This window comes from Ambystoma mexicanum, chromosome 10 (assembly GCF_040938575.1).
Source record: "Ambystoma mexicanum isolate Mex_15411 chromosome 10, UKY_AmexF1_1, whole genome shotgun sequence".
Taxonomy (NCBI): domain Eukaryota; kingdom Metazoa; phylum Chordata; class Amphibia; order Caudata; family Ambystomatidae; genus Ambystoma; species Ambystoma mexicanum.
Window position 1 is genome coordinate 71,907,056 of NC_090932.1, and position 17,229 is coordinate 71,924,284.

A 17,229-nucleotide genomic window follows, 5' to 3' on the forward strand; every position below is an offset into this window, starting at 1 on the left:
ACAGTGAGACAGATGTAACAGTTTCTAGGTTTGTGCAATTACGTTGGAGCCTGGGTGCTTGATTATAGCCCATATACAAGGCCACTTCTGCAAGAATTAAAGAAAGCACAAGTTGATAAAACAAAACTAGAATAGACCGAAGAAATGGAGGAAAGAGTTGAGGAATTAAAAAGGGCAATTTGTATAGCTCCAGTTTTAGGGATTCCCAATTATGATGAGGAATTTTATTTGTTCTCACACACAAATGGGTCAGTAATGACAGCAGTGCTTACACAAAGGACACCATTGGGCTACACACCTTTAGCATATTACAGTGGGATTCAAGACCAAGTTATGAGAGGACACTTCCCTTGCAAACAATTTTTGGCAGCTGCAGCATTTGCAATTGAGATGTCCACATGTATTGCCATCGGCTGCTCTATGACCCTTTACGTGAGCATGCTCTATTTGCCATTCTAGAGAAACCTAAGGGCACATCGACATACCAAAGAGCTTCAGCTTATGAGGTAATGATTTCTAACCCAACAATTAAAATGGTAAGATGTAAAATAGTGAACCCAGCGACATTCATAGCTGAACCCGTAGAAGAAGGTGATCATGTGCATGACTGTGCCAATTATGTTGAATTTTATGATGATATACCCCATGTCAAAGAGAATGCTTTGGCGGTAGAGGAGATTCTCTTTAGTGATGGTTCTTCAAAAATTGATTTGACTAGCAGGGAAAGACATTCAGGTGCCACAGCAGTGAGACACACATTAAATGGAGAATTGGAAGTAGTGGCTAGTGCAAAACTACTGTCTCACTTTTCATCGCAAGCAGCAGAATTAGTACCACTTATTGTCATGCTTGAGAAACAGGAAGTGATGGATTAAAGTGACTCTGCCTATGTGATGTCAACCGTACATGCAAGGTTGTCATGTTTGAAAAGGAGGGGCTATCTCCACGCAGATGACTCTCCACTGCAGCATGCTTCCTTATTGGATAGGCTTATTAAGGCACTACAACTCTTAGTGGCCACAGTGGTCATAAAATGCAGAGCGCATACCAAACAAACAGACTTTATCTGTTGTGGGAATGAAGCCGCAGATATAGAAGCCAAAAGGGTTGCATATTCTCCAGAAGTTATGAGTTTTGACACTGAGGGTATTAAGGAAAAGTTGGCTACAACTCTGTTAGTGCAGGAGGGGTTTAATATGTTGTCAATAACCCAATTGTAGAGATTCAGGGAAGTGCACCATAGGAAGAGCAAAAATTATGGAAATGAAGGGGGTGTTCTTTATCCCCCATGGAAGCTGTATGGCGACAGGACAGCACTGGAAAGCCAGTGATGCCAGCACATTTATTGAAAGTCGCACTTGAATAGCTGTATTACCCCGCGCATGTAACTAGAGAAAGACTTTCTGATAATATTGCAAAAGACTGGTTAATTCCTAATTTGTTGGAACATGTTACACTGTTTATGGTGAATTGCATCATGTGTCATAGGTTTACTGCTGGGCAAACACTGAGAATGATTAGAGGAGTAATACCTCAACCGAATGGTCCATTTCAGCAACTACATATTGACTATGTTGATATGCTGCAGGCATATAATCGATATAGGTATCTATTAGTGGTGGTGAGCCCCTTTACCAGGGGGATCAAAGCTGGTCTTTGTGCACAACCAGATGCCACTTGTGCAGCAATATTTTTAGTGCAGAAGATTTTGCCGAGGTGGGGTGTGTTTGAAGTGCTGAGATCGGATAATGGGCCACATTTTGTCAATGAGCTATTCGAACAAATAGGGCTTTTATTAAGGATAAAGCACAAGTTCTCTTCTGGGTATCACCTGCAAGCAAACAGGATATGCGAGAGAGTCAATGGCCTCCTCAAAGATAGGATTGCCAAGATTAAATTGACTTTGAAAAGGGGATGGCTATATTGCCTACCCCTGGCCTTATATGCCCTTCAGAATCAGCCAGGGTCGGACCACCACCTCACACACATGAGTTAGTAACAGTTCATCAAATGAGAACACCCCTTACACCTCCATCCAGAATCAGGAGTGGTGCCCAGACTGTAGCCAAAACTCTAGGTGATGAGATGCACGATCATTTGACATGTATGACTACCAGTATTTCTTTCATTTCAGATCAAGTCAAGCATCCGGGGGGTGGTATAGGAACACGGAAGAAGATCATTTGGCAACCAATCCAAGTGAACTATTACCACCACCTAAGTCATATGTTGTGGACCTGATCCTGATCAAGAACTTTACCCGGAAGTGGAATGAGCCTCAATTTAATGGCGCATTCTGTGTTGAAGAAGTGTCCCCTTCAGCAGTTAAGGTTCAGGGAAGAAAAGCTTGGTTGCATCTGAATAACATGAAGGTTCATAAAGGCGAGACCCTCCCTCCCAACGTTGCTAGATTCAGAAGCAAGACAAGAAGAATTGTTTCTGTAGGTGCAGACCCAATCGATGACTAAGAAGAAGGACGATAAGGCACCAAGTAATTAATACATACTTTATTTGGACTGGAATTCAAAAGAATATATTAGTAGGGAGTGCAAGGACTTACAGAGAATTCCAGAAATGTGTACCTTTAGAAACATACTGAAGCAGTAAACAATGCATCAGACCTATGCCTAAACATCAGTTTCTGATTAGAATTGGAAAAGAGATCAATATCCAGATTCGTTTTGTGGAGAATATTTGTTTTAGGTGATAATAACACATGATCCCTGCCGACAGTGACGTTCATTGGGTTGGGGTTGCTGTCTTTGTGTTTATACTTCAATCTTATCCTGTTCTTGTCAGAATAGACGTTAATATTCATCCTTTTTTACAGGATCCTAAAGATTATCCAGTGATAAGAAGATTCCTCATTGCCATGATTGAATGAATTGTACAGTTACAGATATACAAGAAGCTCAATGATTGTATTATAAATGATTAATGAAGAAAACTACACGATTATAGAGAGAACACAAGTTCAGCAAGCAGTAGGATGGCACAATAAACGGTTGCCCAGGTGCCAGATTTCTATGCATAATATATTTGCATGATTGTTCTCGTCTTTTTGTTCCTTATCTTTCACACTCTCTATCATCTTAATGCTTCTCCTGAAGAAAGAGTGCTTATGATTCTCCCCATTATGAAAATGAATAATGAAACATTCCTTGATCTCTATAAGTATATTGGGAGACATAAAAGAGATGTAGAGGAGGATAATGAAAAGATAAATACTTCTCTAGATAATTCCGCTCACCTGGGGAATAACAGTGGTATAAACACATGAAAAAGGTAGGGGATAGAGCATCTGATGAGAGCTGCTATGTCTGCTCTATCATTCCCTTTGCCATGAATACAATAAGCACTTTCATTTCAAAGGAGGTATCAGCACACAATGCAAAGCACCTCAGCCATGTTGCAGCATGTACTACTCGAGGACAGTTTCAAGGAAGTTGGGCGACCTTGCGATGGAGATCAAAATTGTCGTTTCCATACCAGTATGACTATATCAAAACTATACAAATGGAGAAGGAGCCTGGATGGAAAAGCAAAATGCTTATATATCCTGCTGCAGGGTAGGATGAGGTGATCATTGAAGAAATGAAGAGAATGAATTGTCCTGATGTGACAGAAATAGCAGGATCACCTGGATGTTGGGAACAAACTCAGATGTTGATCTATGGACGAGTACATACAAAAAAAGGATGGGAAGAAGGAATGGTGTCCTGTGCAGCTCACCTGCTGAAGACGGACTACGTACAAGAAGTGCAGAAAGTGAATGATAGATGCTTAAAGTCAGGCCCAGTATATGTAGTTCCAATGTTTCTGAAATCTTGGAAAGAACCATGTGGGATATAACAAAGAATGCAAAGCCACCATTGACGTTCCTGGGATGAGAGAAGGGACATCCATCCTCATTGATCAATATTGGGGATGTGGATCTAGAGCCTATGTGAAGTTTATTGGGGATTGGGGTGGAGTGTGTTCCCTGGTACTCATCCATGTTCCAGCATTAATGATTCCTCAGAGTGATTTAAACATTGGTGAATTTCCAAAAGTGGATGACCATTTGAGAAAAAGATCGCTTGAACTCCTCCGACGGATGAAAAAAGAACATTATTTCTCAGTCAAGTCGATAACAGCGCATGATACTATTCCTAAAGAGTACAAGTCATTCAGCAAGACTACTATGATAATGAAAGCTACTTCATGCCTGGAATACAAACAGTGGTAAATGCAAAGTGGTTGCAAATTACCAGATGGGAGCTTTTTCAGACAATCAACGCTACCATAGCACAGGGATTTAGCACCATCAAAGAAGAGTTGAGGGCCATACGATTTATGACCCTCCAGAATAGATATGTCCTTGATATGATCACAGCGATGGAAAGAGGAATTTGTGCCAAAATTGGGCCATCATGTTGCACATTTATACATTCTCATGATGACCAGAATGGGACCTTGACAGAGTCCATAACGTTGATGACAGACCTGCATGCCAAGATGGAAGACAAGACAGATGACATTGAAGATGACAGTTGGTTTGCCTCTTTGTTTTCATGGATTCCACAGCGGATGGCGAATATGTTCAAGGTTCCTGGAGTAATACTGATGCTAGTAATGTTTGGATTCTGTGTAGTCAGGATGGTGATTTCCCAAAGCAAGAAAACGGCAAAAAAGGTGGTAGGCATGAAGATCGTGATCGATGTCAAACCTGAATCAATTGCCAAGTAGCTGACTGATGACGTTCTTAGAAAATACATAGAGGCTAGCATTGTAGTACCTCAAGGAACAAAGTTTCTGTATCCAAAGAATCCTAAGAAATATGTGGGAGGATTGGTCTATTGTACCCCAAACGGACAATGGGCCTCATTATAAGTTTGCCGGTCCGGTAAAAACAGTACCGGTAAGCAGAGGATGTCGGATGCAACAGCACCATTCAAAATGATGCAGTGCATCCGACCTCTCCATTCTCGCTCAATGGGAATGGGCAGCATATTGTTCCGACGCCTGCGAATGGGCAATTACCGGGTCCGGCAGGGCTGTAATGACCTGGTAATTGCCCATTCGCGGACACCAGAAAAAGAATTATAACAGTGGCAGCCATGCCAGTATTTACTGGCATGGCTATCGCCAAGGTCATAATGACCCCCAAGGTAACTACATGACCTGGAGTATAGAGGAACATGTCAAATCAGCAGGCACCCTAGGGGGCTGATGAAGATATGGACAACAAAGAATCACTTCTTCAAGAGAAAATTCCAGGATGTGGAAATGATTGAGGAGGTGGTTGAGGAGGTGGTTGAGGACTCAACCAGAGGGGAGAATGTAGAGGAGAAGCTGCATGCCTCTGCAGGAAACCCTGCCCCCTACCTCCCATATGTTGGAGTTCTGAGATTGTGCGGTGTTTGACACCAGCAGTTGTGCCAATAACGCAGCATCTGTTCGAAAGAATATACCCATTGAGACGACACTACCGAATGTATCCCCGAAGGGATGACAACTTGACGGAGGTACTCCATGAAGGAATATGAGAAGGAGCAGAGAAAAGAAGCCAGTGACGTCACAAAAAATATGCACAAGATCTTGGGATACTGACTGAAGAGAATGTATGGATCATAAAGAAACTGATGATGAAGTAAGGAATCGAGTGAACTCTCAAATATAAACAAAGAAGTTTACACATGCACAAAGTGCTGCAGAAAATCAACAATCCAATAAATGTACAGATGCTGAAACGCAAGGTAGACCAAGTCATCATAGAAGCTGGCTATATGTAGTGATTAGAACGCAGGCAAAGCCGCCATTGTATAGAAACTGGACATCGGTATCATGAAATTTATAAGCCAGGACCCATGAGGCGGGAAGGGAAAGCTGTGCCGCAGCAAGAATAGGTGGAATCGTGGAGCTGCAAGACGAGGTTGTCTGGTCTGGAGTCAAGACTGAAGCAGCCAAGATCAGTTATCTATTCTGGAAATGGGCAAACGTGCGTAGGATGAATCATACCTTGTTAAGGTGCAAAGGAAGAACATCAAGGGTGCCAAGATTAATTCATTTAGAGCATTTAAAAGCTGCAAAATGGTCCAAATCGTGGTTTCCTGTCACATGAGCCAAGGATGAAAATAGAGTTTGAACTTGAAGTCGCAGTACACGAGAGAGAGTGCTCTCACTCCCATGTATTCTAAAAGACAAGGATACTTTGCAAGACTAAGTTCAAAGACAATCTTCATGGCAGAAGGCATGGACGATGAGAGATGCTGGGGTAATTGGGTGTGGATGTAGTGTCATGCCCCATCTCATTGCACATTGGTCTGGGCTTATGTGCCTCCAAATAAAAAGAATATTCCAGACCTGGCACAAGCGTGCCAACCAATTAGTCCATACAACGAAGGATCTTACAGTTTGAAAATCGGTGAGAATCTGTATCTAATGCTTCTGAAGATTACATGTTTTAGAGGTAGGCATGTGTTGTCCACCTGATAGTAGGCAACCAATCACAATCCTACTTCCAATAGAAAGTATATTTAGATGTTCCCCTTATGCCAATCCTGACCCTTAGTAGGTTTTTCATTATTGCCACATTGTATGACGTCACATTTGACGTTTTATTTTTATATAAAACCATGTCTTGTGTGAAGATCTTTGTGAGAAATTGCGCATACATCCATTGATATTCATTGTAACTCCATGCTTTAGATAATTGTTAATAAAACAGTTATTTGGACTTGGAATGTATCTGTGTGATCCCATCCATTACATATGCATGTTCCTAAAGGGCCCTAAGCTCAGCCGACGGTGTCAAATGCTGCAGAGAGATCCAGAAGTACTAGAGCTGTGCTTTTGTCTGAGTCTGTGTTAGCCTTTAGATCATCCCAGATTGAGAGCAGTGCTGTTTCCACTCCTCTCATTGGTCTGAAGCCTACTTGTGCTTCATCCAGCAGTAGGTGTTCTTCTAGGAATTCTTGTGTTATTCTGTAGACATATGTTTCAAGAAGTTTTGCACCGTATGGGATGTTTGAGATGGGTCTGTAGTTGCAGAGGTCCTCCGCGTTTCCTGCAGTGTCCTTGAGGAGTGGCTTGATGTATGCCGATTTGAATGCTCTCAGTACTTTCCTCATTGAAAGTGATTGGTTGAAAAGTGTTTTGTAGTATTCCATGGGTGTTCCTTGTGTGAGGATTGGTTTATTTATATATCAGGGGGCAGGGTTCCATAGGGGAGCCAGCTTTGTTGCTGTTGCTTACCAGCTTGACAAATGTCTGCGCTGATATTTGGGGGGAAGCTTCGTAGTTTGTGCTGGCAATCCTCAGATGGCTGGGTGGGTTGCACATTGTGGTTGCTTGGTCTGCTTTGCATGATTCGTTGGATGGTGCTGTTTTTTTTTTAGGTTGTCTGCAAGGTCGCTGCATAATTTCAATGAAGGTATTGGTGTGTTGCTGCAGCAGGGAGTTTCTAATTTTGTTTATGATTTTAAACAGTTCTTTTTTGTGTTGGCAACTTTGGTGATTCTGTTGTCACAGTATTTCTTTTTGGCCTTATGGATTCCCTTTTTGCATGCAGGGATATGTAATTGGAATTGTAGTTTCTTTACTATGTTGTTTTTTGTTCCTCCATTCTAGTTCAAGCTTCCTGCTTTTTCTTTTCATGGTGCCGAGTAGTGGGGTAAACCATTTTTCTGTTGTTCTTTTGTGCGGTGGGGTGAAAGGTTTTTCTTTGGAGATCTTGTTTATTGTTCTGGTGATCCATTCGTGCAGTAGTTCTGTTTTTCTGTTAAGGTCACCTTAATCCAGAGTTGTTGCCGGTGGTTTGTTTGTTTCCAGTAGTTCTACTAGGTTGCTATTCATGATAGTCAGCAGTTTGTTGGGTTGTTTGGTTGTTGATGTGGCAACCATGACCACGAAGGGGATGATGATGTGGTCGCTCCAGAGGATCTGTATTGGTGGCACCCTGGTGATGGGGTTTTTGTTGGCCAATATTGTGTCTAGTGTATGTCCCGCTATGTGAGTTGCCCCTTTGATTAGCTGATTAGCTTTCATTGTCCTCAGTTCTTTGGTTAGTGATTCTTCTGTGTTAGCGGTTTCTTCATCAAACCAGATATCGAAGTCTCCACGGATTATCAGGTGTTGCTGCTCTATGGTTAGGTTGTTGATGGCTTCATTTAAGGCATCCATGAAGGTTGCATCATATGTCAGGGGTCTATATACCAGGATGAATTTGTGGTTTGTCTTTGGGTTTGCTGTTAAGCAAAGGATTAGTGGTTCACAGTTTTTTATGATTAGCGCATCTTCAGCTTCAATTTTCAGGTGTTCATTTTATTCTGTCGCCATTCCTCCTCCTTTTTATTTCCTGTTCGCTTGTGAGCACTTGAAATTGTCAGGGAGGCAGTTATGGAGTGTGATTTTGTAGTTGTCATCTAGCCATATTTCGGTTATGAAAAAGATGTCATTACTACCGTCACACAGGAGGTTGTAAATCTCTGTGGCATGCTTGGACATTGATTTGAAATTTGTTAGGTTACAATGGAACTTTTTGACGTTGTTAGGTTTGTTATTTGATCCTTGTTTTGTCTTACAGTTGTTTAATTGGAGTGCTTCTGTGTTGTCGTAGATCGGTTGATGATCCGTGGAGTCTGCTTTGTTGTTAAGGCGGTCTGTTAGGTTGATGGTCGCGTTGATGAATTCTTCTGTTTCATTGTCTTCTAAGTTTTGATGGGGTTGCTGGTGGTGCCCTTGTGTTGTACGGAGTCAGTGCTTAAAGTGGCCCGGGGCCTGCCGGGGCCAGGCCCCGCCAGTCTCCAAAAAGTGGGGCTGAGCCAGGGCCCTGCCCGGGCCCCCCAGTCCCACCACGCCATGGCAGGATGCATTATCCCACCATGGCCACAGCCGCGACAGGAGATGCGCCCGCCAGTTTAACGTTAGGCAAGTGGACAGAAGTGCCAGTCAGCCAAAGTGTCGCTGAGGCTGGCTGGCACTTCTGTCAGTCACTGTAACATCCCTGATGACCCCCATCTGAGGGGTCATCAGGGAAGTTACAGTTCCTTTGTTTGCCCTCGCCAGGTCACTGACCCTCTGTGAACCCGCAGGCTCCATGATCTAATATGTAGATTAGATCACGGAACCCGCGGGTTCCCAGAGGGTGAAAGACGCCTTGGGCTCTGTGATCTCTGCTCAGATCAGCGAAAACTGAGCCCGAGGTGCCTGTCTCCTTTGGCAAATCTTTATAAAAGATGCCTTGAACTGTGTACGTTTCAAGCCATCTTTTATAAACGTAGAAATATTGTATATTAAAATATACAAATATTTAATAAAGCTTAAAATATATATAGCATAAAATATTTTATAAAGCTTTGTCGACGGACAAAGCCACCTTGGGTTTTGTCCGTCCGCAACGCTTTATAAAAGATGGATTGAATTGTGTACGTTTCAAGCCATCTTTTATGAACATAGAAATATATTACAAATGTCTATGTTTATAAAAGGTGGCTTGAAAAGTACACAATCCACAGTATGGTAAGCACACAACTGATCTATCTGGGATGATGCCACTTGGTGCAATGTTATGCAACAAGCTATGCATAAAAAACTCGATATTATAAAGGAAAACATACTAGAGAAAAGTATTAACCTAAAAGACACTAAGGCGTCCTCAACGGAATGGTCTTTTCATAGAGCATCAACAATTCCAACTTTTAATCTATTCCCCATAACAGATAAGGATTTAGAAAATATTATCACTCAACTAAAGCCAACAAGATGTAAAAATGATATATATACTACTATGATAATTAAGACGTGTGCCCCCTCACTAATTACCTCCATACGCCAATTTGTTAATACATCCATATACACCGGCACGATTCTGCAGGATCTTAAGAAATCCTGGGTTATGCCAATCCTGAAAAAACCTGGCCTATCTGTTGATATGCCAAATAATTATCGCCCAATTACCAACACTGCAACCAACACTGCATTTCTACTTAATATCTTGGACCGTGTGGCGTACATTCAAATTGTAAACCATTTAAAGTCATACCCCATCCTTAACAATTACCAGTCTGGTTTCCGAGTTGGTTATGGTACTGAAACAGCGCTTCTTGAACTCAAGTCTACACTGATGGCTCGTATGGATAAGAAGGAGGCATCTTTACTCATGCTGTTGCTCTTTCTGCGGCCTTCGACCTGGTGGACCATGATATCATGGCCACCAGGTTGTCTGAAGTGGCCAACTTCTCCCCTCTAGCTTGCAAATGGGTTTTGTCCTTTCTCAGTAATCGTGACAGTAGAGTCTTTCATGGAAGTGCTGAATCGGAGCCTATTATCACATCTTGTGGAGTCCCTCAGGGTGCTTGTACTTCTCCCTGCTTCTACAATATTTTTACCGCCCCATTGTTTGCAATGCTTGACCACGAGAATATTATATTTACCAACTATGTGGATGACACTCAATGTGTCATCCCACTCTCTGGCTCTCACACTCTGGACGAACTGGCCATCTATAGAGTCTTCTCTCTAATTGAGACCTGGATGGGTCATAATAAGTTAGCATTGAATAAATCAAAAACCGAACTGTTGGTCATTGGCTCCCCACACACTATCACTAAACTTGGTCCACTGTATGATCATTTCCAACTGGCAGAAGAATCTATCAAACCAATAAAAAAAGTGAAAACCTTGGGAGTGACATTCGATCAACACATGACCATGAAACAACATGTTAGTAGCCTTGTTTCGTCATGTGCCTACTATATTAAACTCTTAGAACACTTAAGGCCTCTTATTTCCCAGGACAATGCAGAGACTATTGCAAGAGCTATTATAGGCTCTAAAATAGACTATTGCTCTAGCCTTCTCATGGGAATTAATAAGGCTGATTGCAATAGGCTACAAATCTGTCAAAACGGGGCTGTTAGAGCCGTCATGAAACTTAAATATAGAGACCATGTTACACTAGCTAGACGTGAGCTCCATTGGCTTCCTGTGGCCTCTAGATTCCTATTCCGCACTCTGACTATTGTGCATAAGTGTAGATCGGGGAATATGCCTGGATACTTACAACAGCTACTATCCACAAGAACTAGCTCAAGATCACTGAGGTCAAATAATCTACATCTCCTGTTCGAAGCAAAGTGCCACACTGTTAGAGCAGCCAACTCAGCTTTCTTTGCCAATGGTCCTAGAGCTTGGAATGCTCTTCCGCTGGAGCTGAGATCCATGGACTCCTTAGAACTGTTTAAGAAACGGTTAAGGACCTATTTGTTCCGTTAGACAACCCTGATGCTCTTGTTATATTATGTGGTTGCCTGCTGTATGAACATGCTTTATTTTTTGTTTGTTTGTCTTGTAGTGCCCTCATGCCCTCGGGTTCATGGACGCGTTATACCAATGTATCAAAGTAAAGTTGTACACTTTCAAGCCACCTTTTATAAACATAGAAATATGTAACATTGCTATGTTTATAAAAGAAGGCTTGAAAAATACACAAACCATAGTAGTACGCATACAAATATATAAATGCTCGCATACATTTATATATTTGTTTGTGCACCCTACTATGATTTCTGCACTTTTAGGCCACGCCCACAGTGGATGCCACGCCCCCAAACAAGGGCCCCCCTCAATTTCTTACCCCACTTAAAGCACTGTACGGAGTGATGACTTTGGTTTCATACCTTCCTCTTCTGGGGTATTCTCTTCTTTTGTTGTGGGGTTCCAGGTCATTGTCCACATGTCTTGATCTGTTGGTGGAATTGGAGTGTCACAGTGTTGTGGTTGTTGTGAGGTACAGTGCAAAATATAGGGATTTTTCTCATCTCATTTTGTTTGTTCTGTTGGCTTTAGTGTTGGTTGGAGTGCGTTCGGTATTCAAGGTGGTTTCTATTGGAGGGGGATGAGGGTGTGGATCCGTTCGGTTTGTTCCTTTTGTTTCTTGTTCAGATTCCCTTTGGCAGTGTCCATCTCTGTGTAGGGGCATTTTGTTGTCTTTTGTAGTAGGATATTTAGGGTATTGCGTTTACAGGGGTGGTAGCCCACCTATAGGGTCTTGTGTGCTTTAGTTGGATTCGACTCTTATCCTCTTGCGATGTGATAGCTGGATATCCTCTATGGGTGATTGTTCAATTAGTGGGTTAGGTTCTGGTGTTTCTCTATATATGGAGATCTGTTTAGATGGGGCTCTGGTGGGGTACTATGTGTTGGAGGTCGGCAGTACATTTGAATATGTACAGAGGGTGACTGGTTCCTAGTTAACTTAGGCAGTGACCTGGCTATCAGTACTTTGCGTTCAGTGGTTGCTGGGTTTTCCTGGGTGAAAGGTGGGTCTAGATTTTGCAGATGGCAGGCAGTGGGATAACATACCTAGATTTGGGATTCCTAGATAGTGTGAGGAAGGCCGAGGTGTCACAAAACGGGAGTCAATTGAGAAAACGCACACCCAGATTTGAGATTCCTAGACAGTGGTAAAAAAAGTCCCAGGTTTCACAAAAATGGCCTTCAAATGGAGAAAACACACCAAGATTTGAGATCCGTATATAGGCGCTCAATTGAGAAAACCAAACCTACATTTGAGATTCCTAGAGAGTGGGAAAAAGGCCCAGGCCTCACAAAAATGACTGTCAAGTTGAAAAAACACACCTAGACTTGAAATTCCTAGACAGTGGGAGAAAGACCAAGGTGCCACGAACTTGCAGTCAATTGAGAGAACCACAGCTATACTTGATGTTCCTAGACAGTGGGAGAAAGGCCTAGGTTTCACAAAAATGGCAGTCAATTGAGAAAACCACACCTAGATTTGAGATTCCTAGAGAGTGGGAGAGAGGCCTAGGTTACACAAAAAAGGCAATCAATTGAGAAAACCACACCTAGATTTAAGATTCCTATATAGTTGGAGAAAAGGCGTAGGTTTTCACAGAAATGGCAGTCAATTGAGAAAACAACACCTTGGGCCTCATTGCGAGGTTGGCGGTCTGGCAATAACGGAGCCGGTAAGGCAATACTGGCCTCCAATACCGGTCTGTAGTATTACGACCCTAGACACCGGTCCCACCGGCATTGACAAGGACCCGCTATGGCGTGCACCACGGTACCCGCATGCGGGCGCGCGCACGGGTTGCGTGCCCGTAATACTGGTATCCCGCAACGAAGAGGACACCGCGAGTTGCACAGACATGAACATACCGGCATCTAGATGCCGGTAAGAAGGGCCACCATGATGCCGGCAATACCGGCATCGCGGACCACCCATTAACAGCAAACTGCTGTGTAACCAAGTGCCACAAGTGCACACAATCACCACAGGTGGAGGCAATGGAGTCAGGGCCAGCACAAAAGGAGCACACACCACACCCCTTTCCAAACCAAAATGCTACCACTTGCACTTGCCATACTGGGGCTGGAGGACATGCCTGCACTGCTACTCCTTGAGCAGGCTGTACAACAGGCAACACAGAGGAGACGCAGGAGGAGAAGGAGGGTGAGACTGGCCCAGAAAATCCCACCAGTGCAGGTAGTTGTTCCCTGCAGGCAGCCATCAATTCCACGTATAAGGGCCAATCCATTTGACCCCAACACAGATCCACACCCTGTACTGGCTGGACAGGGACACCATCACCAACATAGTGGAATTAATACAGGAAGACTTGGTCAGCCTGATTAACATCGGCACAGCCATCCCCACTCTGCTGAAGGTGGCATCTGTGCTCCACTTACTGGCCACATGCACCTACCAACACACAGTGGGCCAAATGCATGGCATTCTCTGTTGTGTTAAACCAAGTGCTGGATGCACTACTGAAGCATGCAAGTGCCCACATATCCCTACCACGGACACCACAGGAGGCAAATGACACCAAAATAGCATACCATGCACTGGCAGGCATGCCCAATATAATTGGTGCCCTCGACTGCACTCATGTAGAGTTGGTAGTCCCACATGATGTAGAGGTGGTGTACCGCAATCGGAAGCTATACCACTCCATCAATGTGCAGATGGTGTGTGATGCCAGTCAGATAATAATACATTGCTGTGCCAGATACCCAGGATCCGTGCATGATGCCATGCTGCGGAACTCCTCACTAACCGGCTACATGGAAGGAGACGTCGTACGAAGTGGATGGCCGTTGGGTGAGTCTGCCCCCTGGGCCATGGGAGGAGGGTGATGGGGGGGCTACATGCATATGCAAGGGGAATGCCCCCTGGGCCATGGGAGGAGGGGGATGGGGGGCTACATGCATATGCAAGGGGAATGCCCCCTGGGCCATGGGAGGAGGGGGTTGGGGGGGCTACATGCATATGCAAGGGGAATGCCCCCTGGTCCATGGGAGGAGAGGGATGAAAGTATCTTGAGTAATCCGCTGCCACACAGCCCTCACATGTGCGTACATAATGGTCCTAGTCAAAATGCATCGGGGGATGTGGTGTTTGAAATGACTAGGACCCTAGGTCATGTATGTCACCCAAGGTTCGCACCATGGATTGGCATGCACGGTACAGGGCTGATAGTCATGTGGATATGGCTGCCATTGATTGGATAGTGCATATGAACTTGAAAGATGTACAGGCTGAGCACACATGGCAACTGAGCATTATCCTTAGACATACCTCCTTCTGCTCCCATGTAGGTGATGCTGGCTATCCTCTGAAGGCGTGGCTACTCACCCTTGTCAGGAATCCGCGGAACAGGCACGAGGAGGACTTCAATCATGCACATACACGCACGCGTGTGGTCATTGAGCAGACGTTTGGCTTTTTTAAGTCACGGTTCCGCTGCATCAGCAGGTCGGGAGGGGAACTCATATACGGGCCTAAGAAGGTGGGCAAGATCATCATGGTGTGTGCAATGCTGCATAACATGTCCATCCGGCGGAACGTACCCCTGCCACCTGACATGGAGCTGCCACCACCTGGTGAAGTAGAAGGAGAGGAAGGAGTAGATGTAGGACATAGGCGAGGACGCGATACACTTGAGGGTCGCGCAGTGCGGCAATTGGTCATATGTTTAAAAATCAGTGACAAGGCTGGCACTCTGTTGCCAGTCAAGTTTTCCTGCATTAGCCTCTCCTCCAAACGCACGTTTTCATGACTCCATCAATCTTCAGGGAGGCTGTGTTTCTTTGCTTTTTCAGGCGTGTCTTCATTTCCTTTTCAGGTGTGGCAAGTTAATTGACTCTAAGGATTCTGGTACTTGTATTTTCGTACTTATTTTTTCTTGCAGGTGGCTGGAAACAACTCCCTCCATAGCACAAATCTTCCCCTTGATGGGGGGAGGGGGAAAGCCATGGTTGTGGCTCTCCATTGTAAGGCATGATGGCCCTGCTGCTGCTGCCTTTTGAGCCTGGGACTCCTGGAACAATGTTTAAAAATTGGTGACAAGGCAGGCGCTCTGTTGCCAGTGAAGTTTTCCTGCATTAGCTTCTCCTCCAAACGCATGTTTTCATGACTCCATCAATCTTCAGGGAGGCTGTGTTTCTTTGCTTTTTCAGACGTTTCTTCATTTCCTTTTCAGGTGTGGCAAGTTAATTGACTCTAAGGATTCTGGTACTTGTATTTTCGTACTTAATTTTTCTTGCAGGTGGCTGGAAACAACTCCCTCCATAGCACAAATCTTCCCCTTGATGGGGGGAGGGGCAAAGCCATGGTTGTGGCTCTCCATTGTAAGGCATGATGGCCCTGCTGCTGCTGCCTTTTGAGCCTGGGACTCCTGGAACAATGTTTAAAAATTAGTGACAAGGCAGGCTCTCTGTTGCCAGTCAAGTTTTCCTGCATTAGCTTCTCCTCCAAACGCACGTTTTCATGACTCCATCAATCTTCAGGGAGGCTGTGTTTCTTTGCTTTTTCAGACGTGTCTTCATTTCCTTTTCAGGTGTTGCAAGTTAATTGACTGTAAGGATTCTGGTACTTGTATTTTCGTACTTATTTTTTCTTGCAGGTGGCTGGAAACAACTCCCTCCATAGCACAAATCTTCCCCTTGATGGGGGGAGGGGGAAAGCCATGGTTGTGGCTCTCCATTGTAAGGCATGATGGCCCTGCTGCTGCTGCCTTTTGAGCCCGGGACTCCTGGAACAATGTTTAAAAATTAGTGACAAGGCTGGCGCTCTGTTGCCAGTGAAGTTTTCCTGCATTAGCTTCTCCTCCAAATGCACGTTTTCATGACTCCATCAATCTTCAGAGAGGCTGTGTTTCTTTGCTTTTTCAGGCGTGTCTTCATTTCCTTTTCAGGTCTGGCAAGTTAATTGACTGTAAGGATTCTGGTACTTGTATTTTCGTACTTAATTTTTCTTGCAGGTGGCTGGAAACCACTCCCTCCATAGCACAAATCTTCCCCTTGATGGGGGGAGGGGCAAAGCCATGGTTGTGGCTCTCCATTGTAAGGCATGATGGCCCTGCTGCTGCTGCCTTTTGAGCCCGGGACTCCTGGAACAATAGACCAATCATTCTGATGTACTTGGATGCAGAGGGTGCCATGTATTGGGAACTGTGGGCACTGGGTGTGTGGGTATATGAGCACAGTTCACTATGAAGCAATACATTGACAAACAACAAATTAGCAATGTCCACTCATGTGATGTTTTGTACACAACAGGTGTATTAGTGAGATTTTTCTACAACATGATTCAACAATCCCTGCCCCCAACACCCCTCCCCCACGCACCCCCACAATACCCCCACACCCCCAATACCCCCAGTACTACACCCACCACCACCATCCACCTTCCCCTAACACCCAAAGTCAACAATGGCACAGCATGTGTCTGCATGTATTCGTGAAGAGAATCTGCAGGGTGGCCATGCTATTGTGGATCCCCCTTAGGGGGTGGGGGTTGTATATCTGAGCGCCGTGAACTTTGCACGGACCTGCGAATGGGGCTGGTCTGCCTCGAACTCGCTGGCATGGTCGATGTGGATGAGCCAGATGGTTGTGACCCCAAAGCCGGCGTTTGCCGCTGCTCCATGCTGTCAGCAATTCTGGTGAGGATCTGTCCCAAGGCATTGGAGCCATTGCGCACTTGCTGTGCACTTGAGTTGATGGCGTGGATTACGGCCTCAGTGCTGTCATGGATGACACAGCGTGTTTTCTCCCCTTCAGCAAGGTACTGCTTCACATAGCCTTGCATCTCCTCCTGCCGGCCCTCCATCCTGGACAGACATCCCTCAAGGTCTCGTATGGCAGTGTGGGTGGTGGTTGGTGGGTTATGTGGTGGTACTGCATGCAATTTGGGGCTGTGCAATGCCGGAGACCACT